Source organism: Lepidothrix coronata, unplaced genomic scaffold (assembly GCF_001604755.1).
Source record: "Lepidothrix coronata isolate B3197 unplaced genomic scaffold, Lepidothrix_coronata-1.0 Scaffold40, whole genome shotgun sequence".
Classification (NCBI taxonomy): domain Eukaryota; kingdom Metazoa; phylum Chordata; class Aves; order Passeriformes; family Pipridae; genus Lepidothrix; species Lepidothrix coronata.
Genome location: NW_016690220.1, coordinates 4,971,839 through 4,989,132, shown reverse-complemented (window position 1 = coordinate 4,989,132; position 17,294 = coordinate 4,971,839).

Below are 17,294 nucleotides of genomic sequence, written 5' to 3'. Positions count from 1 at the left end.
CAGCCACTACTCCATTCTTTGAAATTGTAATCCATACCTAAACTCTTTTCTACAGTTTTGTCCTTCAACTGCGAGTTGAAATGAATATGTCTGTAAATGTTGAGCTGTTCACTCAAATTCTTGAGTTTCATAACAAAATCTAACTTCCTGTATGGCAGTCTAGTTCCAGAAATGGTACAAGCAGAGTGCAATACAATACTGGTATTTTTTTTTATAGTCAGTTCCCACTATTGGCCATTTGCAAGCTGTCCTGTCTTCCTTCTCTTTCTTTCAAAATATTTTCCGTCTTTATAAATAAAGGGCCATTACTATGTCTTGAAAAGCAAGTCAGCACATGCAAGAACAATAACTGCATTTTATAGCCCAAAATCCAACTGTTTGCTACAACTGGCATCTAGTTTTTTGAAACCATTTATTAAGATTCCACATCTGCCCACAGACAGAATCTGCTTTGAAGAACTGCTGCACTGTCATGGCAAAAGTTTATTTTGCTATGGTTTGTTTCATCCCCAACCAGTTGCAATATTGATTTCCCTCAGTGGATTAATTATCAGTGGCAGTTTCAGTCTTCCTTGCAATGGGCAGAAGGAAAAATGATGTTTTTATTTCAAGGAGGTCTATTGACAATTGTGCCTAGGCTTCCCTTGGGTCCTAAAGTCAATGAAGTTAGAAGACCCATGTCATGAAAGTACTGTGCATGAAATTATTTATTTTTTCTGTAGAATAGTATCATGTGAATGCCATGATGATCATTTGTTTGAAAAAAAAAAAGCTGGCTTCATATGGTTTTCATAATATATTGTAATTGTAAAAGTAACACTGAAATTGGACAAATATCGAACGATACCATAATATACAAAAAGTAGCAGGAGTTATTCATACTAGCAACAAACCTATAAAAATATTTAGTTTGAAGAAAGAGGCTGCATTCTTCTGGAATAGAACCTTTTCAGTTTAAAGCTCTCTGCAGAATTTGGAGGGAAAATCTGAGCTTGTGTTGTTGCCAAAAAAGCTCTGTGCATGATATATTAGGGGTCTGTAAAAACTAAAGCCATAATGGATTGAATTTTGCATTTTATTGCTTTCTTTTCTCCCAAATATACATATATGTCCTCTGCAAATATACATATATAATACACGTCAGTATACGTACCTATTGATAAAATATATATCTTTTATCTCTCTATAACTGTTCAAACTTTGATTCAAACTTATGGTATTGTCACAATGTAGAGATTATTTTTAAAAGTATATTATTATTATTTTAATGTATTATTATATACAATAATATATTATTATTTTTAAAAAGTAAAATGAAAATATTATTCTACTAAATGATTTATTAAAATGTGAGGTTTTTTTCTTCGAATCTTAATTCAGTTAATTCAAACTAGATGTGAAAAGACTGCAAATTAAAAATTAGAGATAGTGTGAGTAAGAATGCTGGTATTCTTTTCATTGCATCGTTTTGTCTTCAGATATGCTTTCAGCTGCTCTGCAAGTTTCCACTGCACCGTACAAGATCGATGATGTGAATTTTCACAAAACAGTGTAAGATTTTGTATTGGCATACAGTGTTGTGAAGAAAATGACATAACTTGGATTCAATATCTGATTCTTTTAAACTGGAGACCACTCATTTTACTTAGATTATATTGTAGCTATGTAGGCTAATTGGTTTGCATACCTGGAACATACTCCATCAGTTTTGTTACTTTCAGGACATAGGGTGATTTTGTAAGAGTGCAACTGAGAAGGATATATTTACTTGCAGAAGAGTTAATTTAGGGAAGAATCAAGCACGAATACAAAACTCAGTGATAATGTTCACAGCAACGCTGTTGAATTTACTCTGTAAATTTGAAAAGGTTGCAAAATGTTTCCCTTAGCTGTTTGGTCCCTGGCCTTCTGCAGAGGTAAACAAAGACAGAAGCCACTATTTAAATATCTTCCTTATCTCCAGCACTTTACAAGATGATTATTTCCCTAATCACCACAGCCCAAGGCACCAGGAAAGCCCAAGAAGACATTCTGTAAGGCTGAAAAGTAAAACCCCTTTTAAACAGAAAGGGAAATGGATTGGTGGGATGATAGTGAGGGTAACTTCTGTGGATTTTTAAAATCCACCTGCATCCTCCTGCCTGTTTTTGAGTCAGAGACTCTGGATTCATTAGCTAGAGCTTAACTGCACTGTACTTACAATGTTGTTACACTGCAATTCTCATTTTTGCTGTACAGCTTGGTCAGTTTTTCCCAACAACTGTGTAAGTAGTCATATAGTTTTATTTATGTTTAGCACAAATATAATGGGGTAATTTGTTGAGAATCAGGCTATAGCAGAAGCTCCAAGCAGATATTTTTTTTAAACTAGATGTGAAATATTTTTACACTTCAGAAGAACCCATTTCTTGTTCTCTAACCAGGTGCACTGACTATTTGGAGAAGAAGTAGAACACCAACTGAGAGAGCTTCACTTGTAGCAAAGTTTTGCATCAGGGAGCTAATGACATCATTTCCTCATCACCCCAATAATAATGGAAAAAAATTGGTTGTTGAAAGATAGTATAAATAGGAAGTGTCTGCAGTTTTTAGGCTTCCTCTTGGGACACATGATTTTTGAAGACATTCTTTGAGGACTGTAAGTAACTTTTCAACTGATCTAAAAATTGAAAGATTTGGATAATGAAGAGTACAAATTTGTATTGTCCTTGTACTTGTGTCTTTTTACAATGAATTCAAGGACAATACTATTAATTTAATAAACATATGTATTTTAAAAAATTATGAAAAGCCACATAAGAAAATTAAAATCAGTGTGTTGTAGCAAACAAAACAAAAAGCAAAGAAACCACAATAAAGTTAAAAAAATGAGTGAAGCAGATATGCGTTTGTTTTCATGCTTGACCATGTCAGTACCATGGCAGTACTGAGACTGGTTTAAGCCATCACAGATGAAACATATCAGGGATTCCTCAAAAACCTGTAGTGTGCACGTTCATTTAGATATTACTATTCAGCATCCTGTTCCTTCCCTTGCAATTAAAATACTTGATTTAGAAATTAATCACATATTTACCACAAAAGTGGTTCAAAAAAAGGCTTCTTTGGAGTTCTAAACACAATCCACATGGGCACATGTGCTTGCTTGATGTGCTGGCTGGAAAACAAAAATGTAGAGTTCCGGCATTGTCATTTCTCTCTATTAGGGGTCTATCCTTTATCCTTGGAAGCCAAGATATAAATGCCTTTGGGATATTTATTTAGTTATTTATAAACTTATTTTCAGATAAGGCTTGATAATTCTCAGATAAGGTTCCCAGAAGTCATCACTCACTGTTCAGTCCTGAGGAAGCTATGTAGCTGCATAATTTTTAGACTTTCATACTAAAATTATTCACTTTCATATGTAGTGGCACACATATAAGTGTGCGAGATAAAAAAATACAGCTTCATTCCCCAAAGTACCAACATAAAAGGGGAGAAAGAAAACAAATTACCTTCTTTCCTACTGAAGTTTGTAGTTTGATTCTATCAACATAGTTTTACACAGACACAGAAGTTTGCTTGGAAACAAAGTTGGCCATAGAAGACAGCACAGATAAGTGTGCAAACCAGAAGCATAACAAAGCAGTGGAAAGGAACTGAAAAGTATGAATTAAAACAAACTCAGCCTGATACCTAAACATCTGATTTTAGGATTTTGTGAAAAATTCTTGAATCAAATCCAATAAAACAATTAAAATGTTAATGTGATTATCTGAGATTAAAAAAGGTAGATTTTTCCAGTTGTATTCATGAGTGGAAATTATATGTATATATATATATATTACATATTTATCAACAATTAGTTCAGAAATTGAACTACACTATATTTACAGTATAATTACACTATAGTTATGCAGATGTATCCTTGAATTCAGTACTTCAATACAAATGTCTGATACTTAAATGTCTAAAACAGGAATTACAAAATATGTGAGTCTCTATTCTTTTAAACACTTGAAAACAAAACTACATGCAAACACACATGCAATACGAATACATGAACATATCTTTTAAAAACTCAGTGATTCAAAAGCAAAGAATCTGGAGGTTTCTCAGTATCCTAGCAAGAACAAATAGAATAAAGGTTACATACCAACAATTTTTAAATACCTACACTCCCTTTACAGATAATATTGAGGGACAAACGCACTGATATTATGTGATAAATCTTAGATGCAGGTGGGTGAATGTGGATCACAATGGAAATCTTTTCCCTTCCCTTCCTTTCCCTTCCCCTCCCCTCTCCTCCCCTTCCCTAGCATTATTTATGTTTGTTGAATTTAGCTCATGAATTGGAATTTTTGTGAAGGGCCATATGATGCATCCTGACCCTAACGTAGCAAGATGAATTTCCCTTCCTTAAAGTTCTTGTATGTAAAGAACAATTATGCAGATGAGGAGAATTTCACCCAAAATAAATTGCATGCTCCATCTGATTACGGATAATAGATTATTCCAGACCTATACTGTCCTCAGGTGGAATTGAAGGATCCTTTAAACATCAAGGAGTATATTCATAACCATTATCCTCTTAACCCTTTGATGTGAAAAGATTGCTATAAAATTTACTAAATTCATCTAAAATGACTTTTGAATCTCCAATCACTTTGTTCTCTGCATTAATAATACTAGGACTAATCCTGCATGACTTGTGAGATTTAAGATGAGTAGCTAATAGCTTTTGAATCAAGGGTGCCTTTCAAGGGTGCCTCTAAGCAGTATCTAAAACTGTGTGTGTGCAATTTGTCTTATCCAAATTGGTGCATATTCAGAAAGCTGTGTAACCTATATACAAACTGCATTTTCATTCAAGATGTATGTAACTCATATATGCAAATATAATCTGAGGATTAACAGTGGATTTTTTACACAGAGGACAGAAAAGAGCTACACAGGAATACTTACAGTTGCTTCTGGAAATTTAGTTCTATTTATCCAACTAGGAACTGTGGGAGCTTGATTGGTCTTAGTCTGATTTTGGATCCCAGGTATTTTTTGTGCTTCTCCCTGGTTCCAGGGTTTCATCAGCATGGCACTGGATTAAGGCTAACAGACTGAGACTAGTATTTTCCTCTTCTGTTCTCCACCCCTCATCATTTGTCCCTCAGATGAAAAAATAGAGTCAGAAACACTAGTCAGTGGGACAAGCTGCAGACACATCCAAAGCCTGAGCCTTGCTGCAATCAGAGACTGTTTACAATCTGACCATTTTCTTGTCTCTCTACTTTGTTTGACTTTCCTCTTCCTTCATAGTCACTGGATCCAATGTTTATTCTTACCCAGTTCTTTTGCCCTTTTTCTCCTCTAACTACCACAAATTCAATATTCTTTCTTCCTTTATTTTTTTCGTGTATTTCCAGGTAACCTCCTAGTTCTTTCTTTGACCTCCCTCCATCCATACCCCAAAGATATAATGGAACATACATACTATTTTCTGCTGCTTCTACTTTCTTGTCTCTTTTAACAATAAATTTCTCAGAACAAGGATTCTATGCCACTCTTTATGCTTACTGTGCTTAGCACAGAAGGTCCCCAAACAAAAGTTTACCCACAAATCTTAGGTATGAAATCCTGAAATTTTTTTTTTAGATTCAATGTAATTTGAGAATATTCATGTTCTATTGCAAATCAAATAAAGACATTTTTATAAATGGAAACAAAAAAAATTTCCAGAAAATATTTTTTCACCTATCAAAAGTAATACAATCACAACTTATTCAAGATAGCATAGTCTATGCGTGACCTTGGATAGCATTGCAGGATATCCTGTTTTTGAAAGTGCAGTTTAGGCATTTAAATGATTCAGCCTGTTTGCAAAACCGTTACTTCAGAAATTGGTTAGGCTATCATCACCAATGATGTGTCCTACCTCCATTTTGAGATGAAAGCTGGGGGCTGTCACTTCCCTGTCTTTCTTCCTTTTCTCTTCCCCCTTCTCTTCTCCCCCCACAGTATGTGAGAAGATATTTGTGCGGATAGTTCTAAAGGTTGCATAGGCTGGGTAGATCTCTGGTGTGGATGTTCAGGAAACAGGGTTATAAGCTGGATGATCAGGAGACCTAGGAGACTATGGTGCCTGCAGCTTGGCTATTATGGTTTTGAGGTGTGTGGTTGAGCCTACATCCACTGAGGGAAGGAGAGCTAATCTCACTTAAGACGTGGAAAATATATAGCATCTCACAGCTGATCTTCAGAGGGTGCTGAAGAGTAGAAAAGGCACAGATACCTGTGGGACTCAGCCTGTGAAGACTATTAAGAAAGAAACTATTTTCTGAGCCCTTTCTTAGGCCAACTTGTATCCCGTGTGAACATTTGAATACTGCATAACTGCAATAAAATGTGCCACAAAGCTAAGCAGCAATCAGCAAGCTGCACCCTAGGAAAATCTGGAAGAGTAGAGTTTACAGGTTGTAAAAAAACAGATAATAAACCAACATTTTATTGAAAACATATAATCCTTCCTAACTGGGAAATTCGAATGCTGGAAAATCCATACAGGCACACAATATGATATCACAGCATGTTGTAAGATCAATGGTGCACAGTATATTCTGCTATTTTTTCCTAAGAAATCATGATTTCTCATGAAAACTGTTATTAGCTTTTGCTTTTCTGTAGCCTTCCTTTGTCCCTGATTTATACCCTCCTTCATTTTATAACTGTCTTTGTCATGATCAGAGTGGGGTTTTTTTGCAGTTTTGCAATTGTTTGCCTGTGTTCAAAATCCTACTATTTTCTGAATGGAAGTATGTGATGATATCTGTTAATTAATGTTGATTTTGTAATATTTTTACTCTACCTGATGGATACAAGCTAAAAATCTATCACTGTCTCTTAATTTTCAAATCAATCCAAGAATATATGAAATGAAACATCACAAAAGGCACTTATGTAGAAGATATAAATTAATGGGGAGCTGTTTGATTTATTATACAACAGATAAGATCTGCATGATACAGCTTCCTGATGGTTTGTGTGTCTATTAAATCTTTCTAATGAAGGTTATTCCTGAACTCATAAAATTTCATATTCCAGTCAGTACTTAATCATCAACTTATAATGCTGGATTTGAATTGATAAACTTATTAATAATAAAAAAATTCTTCTGTTGATCTAATGAATACATGCTCTTTGGGTGGAAGATATAAAAAAGGAATTAACTTCTGCCCCAGCACATCCACAAGGGAGCAGCAAAAATGTCCACTTGTTTCCTATTATATTTCCACTTGGAACAGAGGGGGAAGACTTCACAGAAGTTAAGTCTTTTACATATGTAGTGAAGTAATTATCTTTTCCATTTTTATTTCTCAGGATACTGTATTCTGTAGAAGGTACACATAGCTTTGAATTTCTGAGTTACCTGGAAATTAGTTTAGTCCATAAACTTTTGTTTGTTTCCTTGTAAGCTAGGTTTGAATAAATATTGACAATTAAGCAAGGAGATAAGAGGCATCGATACATCGGGCAGCACTGCATTGACAAAAATTACTCTGAAAAAGACCAGCACCATTCACGTACTCATGTCTTTCTCAGAGGTGAGAGGTACTAACAACTCGCTGAGGAATAGGTATGTTCAAGCAACCTATCAGCTGTAGCTGATTTGTTCATTAACTCAGCAGAAAAATCCCTAGGTAATGTCAGAAGACACTTGCCCTTTTATAGTTACCTGGTGATGATTGTTCGTTATAAATATTAGTTATAAAGATACTATCCTCATTTTTAATATTCTTCATTTTCAAAATCAAATCCAAGTAACAGAGTTAGGCTTTGTATTTCCACAGTAGGTCCCATTTAAAGAAACCATTTGCGCATGTGTTTAAATTCAACACATATACACGTTTTTAACATTAATATAAAAGTGTCCCAATAGGAATGATTTCCTGAGTGGGAGCTTTAATCTCTACCAAGTATTTGGTGGAGCTCAAAACAGGATGAACATGTGGCACTTTTATTTTGCATCAAACATTTGCATAATAAAGGATAAACTGACAAAAGAAGTTACTTAAATAAAAAATGGGTTAGCCAAATAACTAAAATTTATCCTTAATGTGCAGAGGAGAGAAAGTACACATGAAAGGTCTTTTGGGATTTCTCTGAAAAACAAAGACCACATGAAAAGTTCATTGATGTTTTGGGGTTTTTTTACCCTGTATTTCTATGAGTCCACTCACATGCATTCACAAGCTTTATTTGTCTTTCTATGAAGCAATTAGAAAGCTTCCAAAATGGAAAAGAAGGTACTTTATTAATTAGGTGTCAATTTCCATTTCCTTATTTATGATCCTGCCGCTAGTAAGCAGCAATAATTTCTGCTTTGCTACAATGTCACCAGGAAGATTGATTGTGCCTGTCACCTTGATATGAGAGACTTAAATGGAAAACATATACTTGCAAGAGCACCAAATTCACTTTTGCAAAGGAGAGCAACTCAAACACATTTTTAAAAATATAAGTTTTAAGATGCTTCACATCTTTGTTCTGATGAAAGCTCTGTATTTTTCTTCTGCATTTTTATTGACATAGTTGCATACGTGTAACTATGCACAGGGCAATCATCATAGTAAAAAAAATTTTGTTAAAAATGAAGCACCCAGAAAATAGGAAATGCCAAGGTCAAGGCTACACAGGAAAAAATTTAAATCATCTGCCTGTGCATATAAATGATGATACAGTTAATTTGATGATCACTATAAGATTACTTGAATACAGTAAGGTCTTTGTTTTATTCAGTAGATAGAGGAGCTAGTCGTTAGGGAACTTATCAACAGTTGTTTTTCAAATTTTTTCCAAATTCTCCTCCTAAAGAAGCCATGCCCATTTTGATGAGAAAGGTGCTTACATATTTCTGAGGTATTTCTGTCTCACACTTTAGGGGCTCACTTTCCACATGTTTACAGAGATGCAGCACTGGTGTTTTCTTGGGCTGGCATGTGAAGAACTGTTCAGGTTTTAGTGCTGCCAGGAGATTTACAGAATCATAGAATCATTAGGCTTGGAAAAGATCTCCAAGATGATCAGTCCAATCTCTGTCTGAAGACCACCATGTCAACTTTAATCACAGCACTAAGTGTCACATCCACTGAACATGAGCCAGCAGTGTGCCCAGGTGGCCAAGAAGGCCAATGGCATCCTGGCCTGGATCAGGAACAGTGTGGCCAACAGGTCCAGGAAAGTGATTCTTCCTCTGTACTCAGCACTGGTGAGGCCACACCTGGAGTACTGTGTCCAGTTCTGGGCAACTCAGTTCAGGAAGGATATTGAGGTCCTGGAGCAGGTCCAGAGAAGAGCAATGAGGCTGGCGAAGGGACCTGAACACAAGTCTTATGAGGAGAGGCTGAGGGAGCTGGGGTTGTTTAGCCTGGAGAAGAGAAGGCTCAGGGGAGACCTCATCACTCTCTACAACTACTCGAAAGGAAGTTGCAGCCAGGTGGGGGTTGGTCTCTTCTCCCAGGCAGCTATCAGTAAGACAAGAGGGCATGGTCTTAAGCTCTGCCAGGGGAAGTTTAGGTGAGATATTAGAAAGAAATTCTTTACAGAGAGGGTAATCAGGCACTGGAATGGGCTGCCCAGGGAAGTGGTGGATTCACCATCCCTGGAGGTTTTTAAGATGAGACTGGATGTGGCACTTAGTGCCATGGTCTAATAACCGCGGTGGTTGTGGATCAAGGGTTGGACTCGATGACCTCAGAGGTCTTTTCCAACCCAGCTGATTCTATGATTCTATGATTTCTTGAACACTTTCAGGGAAGTGGTGACTCCAACCACTTCCCTGCATAGCCTGTTCCAATGCCTGACCACCCTTTCAGTGAAGAAATTTTTCCTGATGTCCAACTTGAACCTCTCCTGGGGCAGCTTGAGGCCATTTCTTCCTGTCCTTTTGCAAGTTGTCTGGGAGAAGAGGCCAACCCTCACCTTGCTACAACCTTCTTTCCAGGTAGTTGTAGAGAATTATAACGTCTTCTCTGAGCCTCCTTGTCTCCAGGCTAAACAAACCCAGCTCCCTAAGCTGCTCCTCATATGTTTTTTTTCTCCAGACCCTTCACCGGCTCCCTCGACCTTCTCTGGACATGTTCCAGCACCTCAATGTCTGCCTTGAAGTGAAGGGCCCAGGGACAATCACTTCCCTGGTCCTGCTGGCCACACTGTTTCTAAAATAAGCCAGGATGCCATTGGCCTTCTTGGCCACCTGGGCACACTGATGTCTCTTGTTCAGCCAGCTGTTGACCAGCACCCCCAGGTCCTTTTCTGCTGGGCAGCGTTCCAGACCTGCTCCCAGCCTGTAGGGCTGCATGGGGCTGTTGTGACCCAAGCACAGGACCCGGCGCTTCACTTATTGAATCTCATAGCATTGGCATTGGTCCATCATTCAACCCTGAAGCAGGATTTTTGTATTATTTAGGGGAATGGCTCTCTGACCAGTGGAGTATTGCACTTTGGGTGTATTCAAGGCACCATGACAAGAAAGAACTGGCACAGTTCAGAGCAGGTCACCTGCTTCATGGAGTTGTGATATTGAAGTCTAGAAATGAATGCCTGCTTCAGGAAGGATGTGAGCTCCAGTTTCTAGAACAGTGTGCTATGGATGACAGTTGTTCCTCTTCTGGACCATAAACATTTCTATTACACAAAGATGTGTAGAAGAGACTAAGGAAGTAAAGGCTGAGGGATACCCAAAGGACATAAGTTCACATCCCTGTCCCAAATTGATAAAAGCATAGAGAATTTGAAAATGCAAATCCTACATCCCAGCTAAGGAACTCAAGTATTCTGGCTTTGTCCCCTGTTTCTGCAATATAATTGCAAATGGAAGAGACCTGAAACACTGAAGAAGCTGTCTGTCGTCAGTGTCTCACAACTGGATGGCACTGATACTTGCTTAAGTAAATACTTTCTGGAAATGTCTTTGCAGGACTCTCAGTCACCTGTGTGTATCTAGGAGAAACAGATACCAAATGCAGGGCTCATAGAGCGTGCAAAAGCACCATGTCTTGCAGGATCTTATTTATTATTCCTGTCTCAGGTTCCTCAGTGTATCATTGTCTTCACGGACTACCCTGCATTTTCACAACTATTGTGGCTGCCTCACAAATATGAGTGAATTTGTCACTACGCTTTCTGGATGAGTAATTTCCAAACAGGGAATAGTGGCACAGAGAGATAAAGATGTCCCATTTTCAGCAGTGTCGGGTTCCCCATCCTTTGCTTGCAGAGGGCTACATGTGAAGGGCAGAGGGCTATTTGCAAAGGTCAAGGAAGGCTGAAAAAAGATCTGCAATCATCTAGGTTCCCATCTCAGCATTAAAAATGACTTTTAGTGAAGGGATGACTACATGAGGAGCAAGGCAGAGTCTGTGGCACACTTCTTCCAGCCTGCATTCTGCAGTTCACTTGCAACCCAGAACAGAATTGCTCTGTGTCTCCTCTGCTCATACCCACTGTAAAACTGGAAAGAAAAGAAGAACCTAAGAACCAGTTGCTAGTATTTCGAATATCCTTGTTTGATTGACATGTGACACATACCACAAGGTGCCCTAGGACATGTGTGGATGAAAGGATGTAACATTTTTGGGATGTGGAACAAAGTCTGGAGGAAACTACATATGGGATCATATGTGGAGATTGTGGATAATTGTATGGTTGATGGTTGGTGTTCACACAAAATACATTTTGTGACCATATATTGTTCAGTATGATGGTACTTTTTTAGTACTTTTTTTAGCTGTGTAAATTATATTAATTCCTTATCCGGGAGACATAATATACTGTGACCCAATACTCATATATGGGTGCCTGTTACTGACAATTAGATTCTTTATCTTCTGGGGAAAATAACCTAAATAAAAGCTTTCTACCTGTTTCAGCATTTTCCCCTCTCATTCTCTTTTCTTTCAGCCTTTCTCCAATCTTTCTGCCCCAAATATATATAAAGGTAATATGCTTTTTTTTTTTCCACTGCAAAATGAATGAATCTTGGTACAATGTAATCCTGAATCTAGAATCTTGACCCTGTTGTTTTATGAGATCTGGGGCCTCCTTTCAGGTCTGGTTTCCTACTGACTTCTTTGACATGCTTCACTAGACCTAATAGCTCCCTATTACCAGTTACAATTTAGCATCTGAGCCAGGAGCTGGAGGAAAAAGGGAAAAAGGAGCGTAAATTATACGGCGATGCGGTGAACAAAGGTTTTATTTCTCCTGAGCACAACTCTTTGATAGGAAAACGGGGGAGACAAATGTGTTGCTAATTTAATTAAGTACTATGAGATGGCAGGGTCCACAGATGCCATTTAGGACTGGATTAATCAAGAGCAGGTGATGAAAATGAATAGTCACACATAATGTTAGCATTTTTAACAATCCGACACAGTCTAATGGAATCAAGTGCTATTTAACAACAGGGCTCAGTTTTGCTTGCTAATCCAAATTTATCTACACTTTCACCAGGCACATTCATGTGGATCAAGAACTCTGTTCCCTCTGATTCCCATTAATTTTCTGGGGCATTTTTAGTTATTTAATATTTTATACAACATGTTCATGTTCCCTTGTACTGCACATAGGAATAAGCACAGTGAGGGCTGTGGAAGCATTGTATTCTGTATGCTGAACAAGTGTAATATCCAGTAGGTAAACACTTTTTGACTACTGAGAGGTCATACTTACCAGTATAAAACCTTTGTTTTCCTCCATGCATTCCTTTCTAAAGTTACAGAAGAGGTTCTGGTCAGCTTTTTCCTTACTGAATCAAAGCTTGAAAATATTTTTGGTTGTGAATTTTGTGATCACCTGCAGCTATTTAACGTAACTCTTCCAATGTGCCTTTATCTTTCCTGGCAATAACCGAAGAATGGAAGTTAGTAAAATCTTCAGTCTGCTCTCTAGTGAAGGAGTTGTTAGATGAAGATTGAAACCTCTGTCAGACTGGAAGAAAATTTAACTGCATATGAAGTCACACTTTCCCAACAGTTTCCAGCTAGAATAAATTGGATGCCTATAATTTCCCTGCTTGCAAAGGTTAGAACCTGCTGTTGGAAATCAGGTCTGTGTCCAGTTGTGGTACTTTTCAGAGCAGTGGGCATGCAGCTTGTTCCTTTACTTCTCTGACAGTTTTTGACACAGAGGACAGAGTGTGTAGGAAAGTGCTGTGGCATCTGTTTCTCATTCAGTTGTGTAGAGAGGGTATAAAGACTCTGCCACCTATGCTTGGGATCTGAAAGCTTTATAACCTATTATTTCTTTATGTGGTGTCATAAAAGTAAATCAAATCCTGTCCAACACAAGACTGACAGAGCATTCTGCAGTATTCTTAGTTTTCAAAGTCTGAGCTCTGTTTACCCTTTTAATGGATGGATTTATTACACCTCAGAGTGCAATTTCCCATAAGTTGTTATCAGCTCTGAGGGGAATGTCTTTATGTCACAGGGAGAGAGAACTACTCCATTAGGTGCTATGCATTTTGTTGCATTTAGACTGTCTTGCCAAGCTTGTTTTCTAAACCTTGTGAATGTCAACCACAAACATCCATATTTCAGTAGCCATCTTTCAATATAGCTATTCTCCAATCCCTGAAGACTCTTTAGAAGAGGTACTTCTGTGTGCCATTAAAACATTTGTGGTTTTAAATATCTGAGTATAAAAAAATGCAATACTAGAAATTCAAAGATACATATGCATTTCTTTCCAGAGAACATCCCCAGGATGAACTACCTAGTTTTGCTTAGTGGTGTTTGTCCCTCTGTTTTTTCAGGTGAACATTTTATTTGTCAGCGTACTGCTGACAGAGAGGAGAGAATGTTATCAGGGAAAGAAACCCCACACAGTCTCACAGAAAAAGAACCCTAGAACACAAACAGCAGAACTGAAAACCAGTATGTGCTTATATGAATGTGATTCTATCCCAAAAAATCCCCACCAGAATCACAATAAATTTCAGGATTTTTTTGCCAGCTGTTTCTGAAAATAACACTGTGAGACTTAAAGCCTTGGTAAATGTGCTGTGAGGCATTTAGCAATAGTGTATCAGGGATGTCCATGCCTGGCTTCCTCTCTTTTCCTTAAAAGGTGATAAACACACTACAGTCCTCAGCTGATTAAAACTCATTGCTTAGGATAATCTCTTGAACTGTAATTGACCTTGGTGTCTGTTTATATCTTTTTGCCCTCTAGTTACTTCTGTAGCATCTTAAGTTTCTCTAGTTATACTTGTCAGAACCTGTCTGCAATATCCACGAACTTGTGTTTAAAAAGCTACTGTCACATTTGAAGAAGTTACCGCAACTTCTTGCTCACTGTTGCCCTCAGCTGAGACATCTAAACTCACAGAGCTAGTACTTAGAGACTTCCATTTCAGTGCCTGGATTTTTCCTGAGTTAATCTGTTTTACTTTGCCCTGACCCAAATTAGAGTCACCGATGTGGGGTGGCAATGTCTTAAACTGCTGTAGCTGCTCTGAATTTATGACAATGACATGAGATTAAATGACCATCTAATATTCTCCTTTTCAGAAGAGCAGAAATAAGAAAGATTCAAGTGAAGATGGTGTGATCAGCTGAAGGAACAGTGCACTTCTGTTCTAAAAAACTTCATCTAGAGTTAGTAGTTAAGTGTCAAGATTTGTGCAATTTGTGAAGCGATGAAGGCAAAAAATTGCTGTATGCCTGTCCTTCAGGCTCAGGCTGGAGTGGAGAAACAAGCTGCTTTGAGTAGAAGAGAGAGGAGAGGGAAGGGATTACCAAAAGTATTTGGTGTGTCTTTGTGTCTTTCTCTAATTAGGCTTTCAGAAAAACATCCATAAAGCTCATTCTTTTTTTCTTTTTTTTTTTTTTTTAAATTCTCATACTTTCTCAAGTATATTCACTTTCAGAGATGTGATTTCATCCTCTTTTGAAGGCAGGGTTATATTCTGAGGTATGCTTGGGTCTTTTAAATAAAAATTACAGGTAAAATATTTAGAATACTCCTGAATTATGGAATATTTTTGTTTTGCAAATGGAAAAATGTAACCGATAGTCTTACCACATTTTATATTAAAAGTACTGTTAAATTATAACAAAGGAAAAAAGTTAAAAGAATTGCAGTCTGGATTTATGTATATGTGTTGAAGATTAATGCCTTTGGTTAATTTGGGTTGAAATATATATTCTAATAAGGTGTTAAAATTAGTTCTGAGAGTGCTCATCTGGCAGCTATGAATACATTATAACAAAATGTAATTAAGCCTCTCTAAAGTTTTTATCTCTTTTTTTATTCGTTTTTTTTTTTTGCTTAGCTCATAGGAACTTGGAGTCAGGTAAAAGAACACCTTTACAGGGAAAGTTATAGTTTCATGGAAATTTATAAGAAAATTCTTTTATTGTGTTCTCACTCTCTGAAAAAAGAAAGGTGAAAAAATCATGACAGTAAAACGTTTAGTGTTTCCACAATTTTGAGGTCAGTCTGTAACTCTTTTTATGTTATGCAGATCTTCAAATTGTCACACAGACTTAACCAGATGGGTGGAGAACTGGGTGGATGAAAGTAAGAGTAGAATGTCCAGCCTCAGAAGATAGCAGTTAATGGGTCAGGCTTTGCCTCCAGGGTGGTAACTAGTAGAATGCTGCTGGGGTCTCTACTCGGGACTGAACACTTTAACATCATTACTAATGATGTGAAGGAGATGATTGATCACAGTCTTACTAAGGTGACACCAAGTTGTGAGGACCACTTGCTGTGCACAAAGACAGGGTTGGCACTGAGAGATGCTCCCTCAAGATGGAGGGAGGGGCCAAAAAGAACCTTGTGAAATATAACAGGGACAAATATTAGGCTCTATGTTGGGGAAGAAAGTGATCCGAACAACACTACAGACTGGTGCCTGAATGCTGGGGAACAGTTCTATGGACGAGTGCCTGGGGGGCCTGTTGGAGAGCAGGCTGGACAGGAGCCAGCCTCATGACCTGGCAGCACTGATGGTCCACAGCATCACTGGCTGTTATTGACTGGGCAGTAGACAATAGGTGGAGGGAAGTGCTTATTCCTCCAAACTCAACAGTCATTAGATGATGTCTAGAATACTGTATTACTTTTGGAGCTCCCAAAAATAATACAACTGGGAAGTACACAGTGAACGCACCTAGAGTCTGTTAATGTCTATAAATACTGTGAGTACTGCTTAAAGGATTATTATGACATCTGTGGAAAGTGTAACGTTGTCATTCATTGAGCATTCTAAATATTTTATTTCTTGCCTTTTTAGTAAACTAGTTATGCAGCTTTATCACAGCAACCACAATGCCAAACTAATGTAGACTCATGGTCCAAAGTTCTCAAGAGGTGAGAGTCATTCTTGGGATGTGACCAAGATGGATTCATCAGTTATAATTCCAGGTGAGTTTTTAAATAGTCAGCTGGGAGCATCAAAGAGACATTAAAAGGCAGACAACGTTTATTCCAGTCCTCTTGTTTAACATTTACCTCTTGAATGATTACTCCAAAATGGAGTTGTATTGCAGCTAGAGGCAGTGGGGAAGAATGGTGGAGTGACCAAAGCTTCCCACTCTCTTTTATGCACAAGGCACTGAGGAAAGCAATAGGGATCAAACAGAACATATGGAGTGAGTGAATGCTGATGCAGGGTAGGGGATTAAAAAAGAAGACTGGCAATGCAGAAAACAGCATGACACATTCGTTTATCTTCAGCTGAAGATATTTTCAGAAATAAAATCCATCTACTGTAATTGAGTATAATGTAAATCATAAAAATTCCATCAATATATAATCATCCATTCTCCAGAACACATTTACTTATCCATTCTTGGCTAGTACAGCTTTTGTACATTTAATTTCTTAGCTGTTAATTTCAGGAAGTGTTATGTATTAAGTAGCAGAGTATTCTGACACTGATGTTTGATAATAAGTAAAGCACTGCAGAACTGCAACTAGGAGACAAAAGTACTGTAATATTGTGCAACTGAAAACTTGTTTTCATTAGGTCAACTGTAGGTATATTTCTTGAGTAGATGCATAGTCATAAACATCACTAATATTTTATTCTTTTTCTCCTGCCTAATGAAAACTCTCATGCCGCAGCCATAACAGTAGAGTACATTAAATGGGTTGGTTAGATGGATCTTACAGATGTTCCAGGATAAAACCCCAAGCAACCTTCCACCCAAAACAACTTCATTCTGCATTGTTAAATAAATCTGCTAATCAATTTAGGCCTAGCATTGTGCAAAAACTCATTAGGACATTTCATTAAGAAGGTTTTC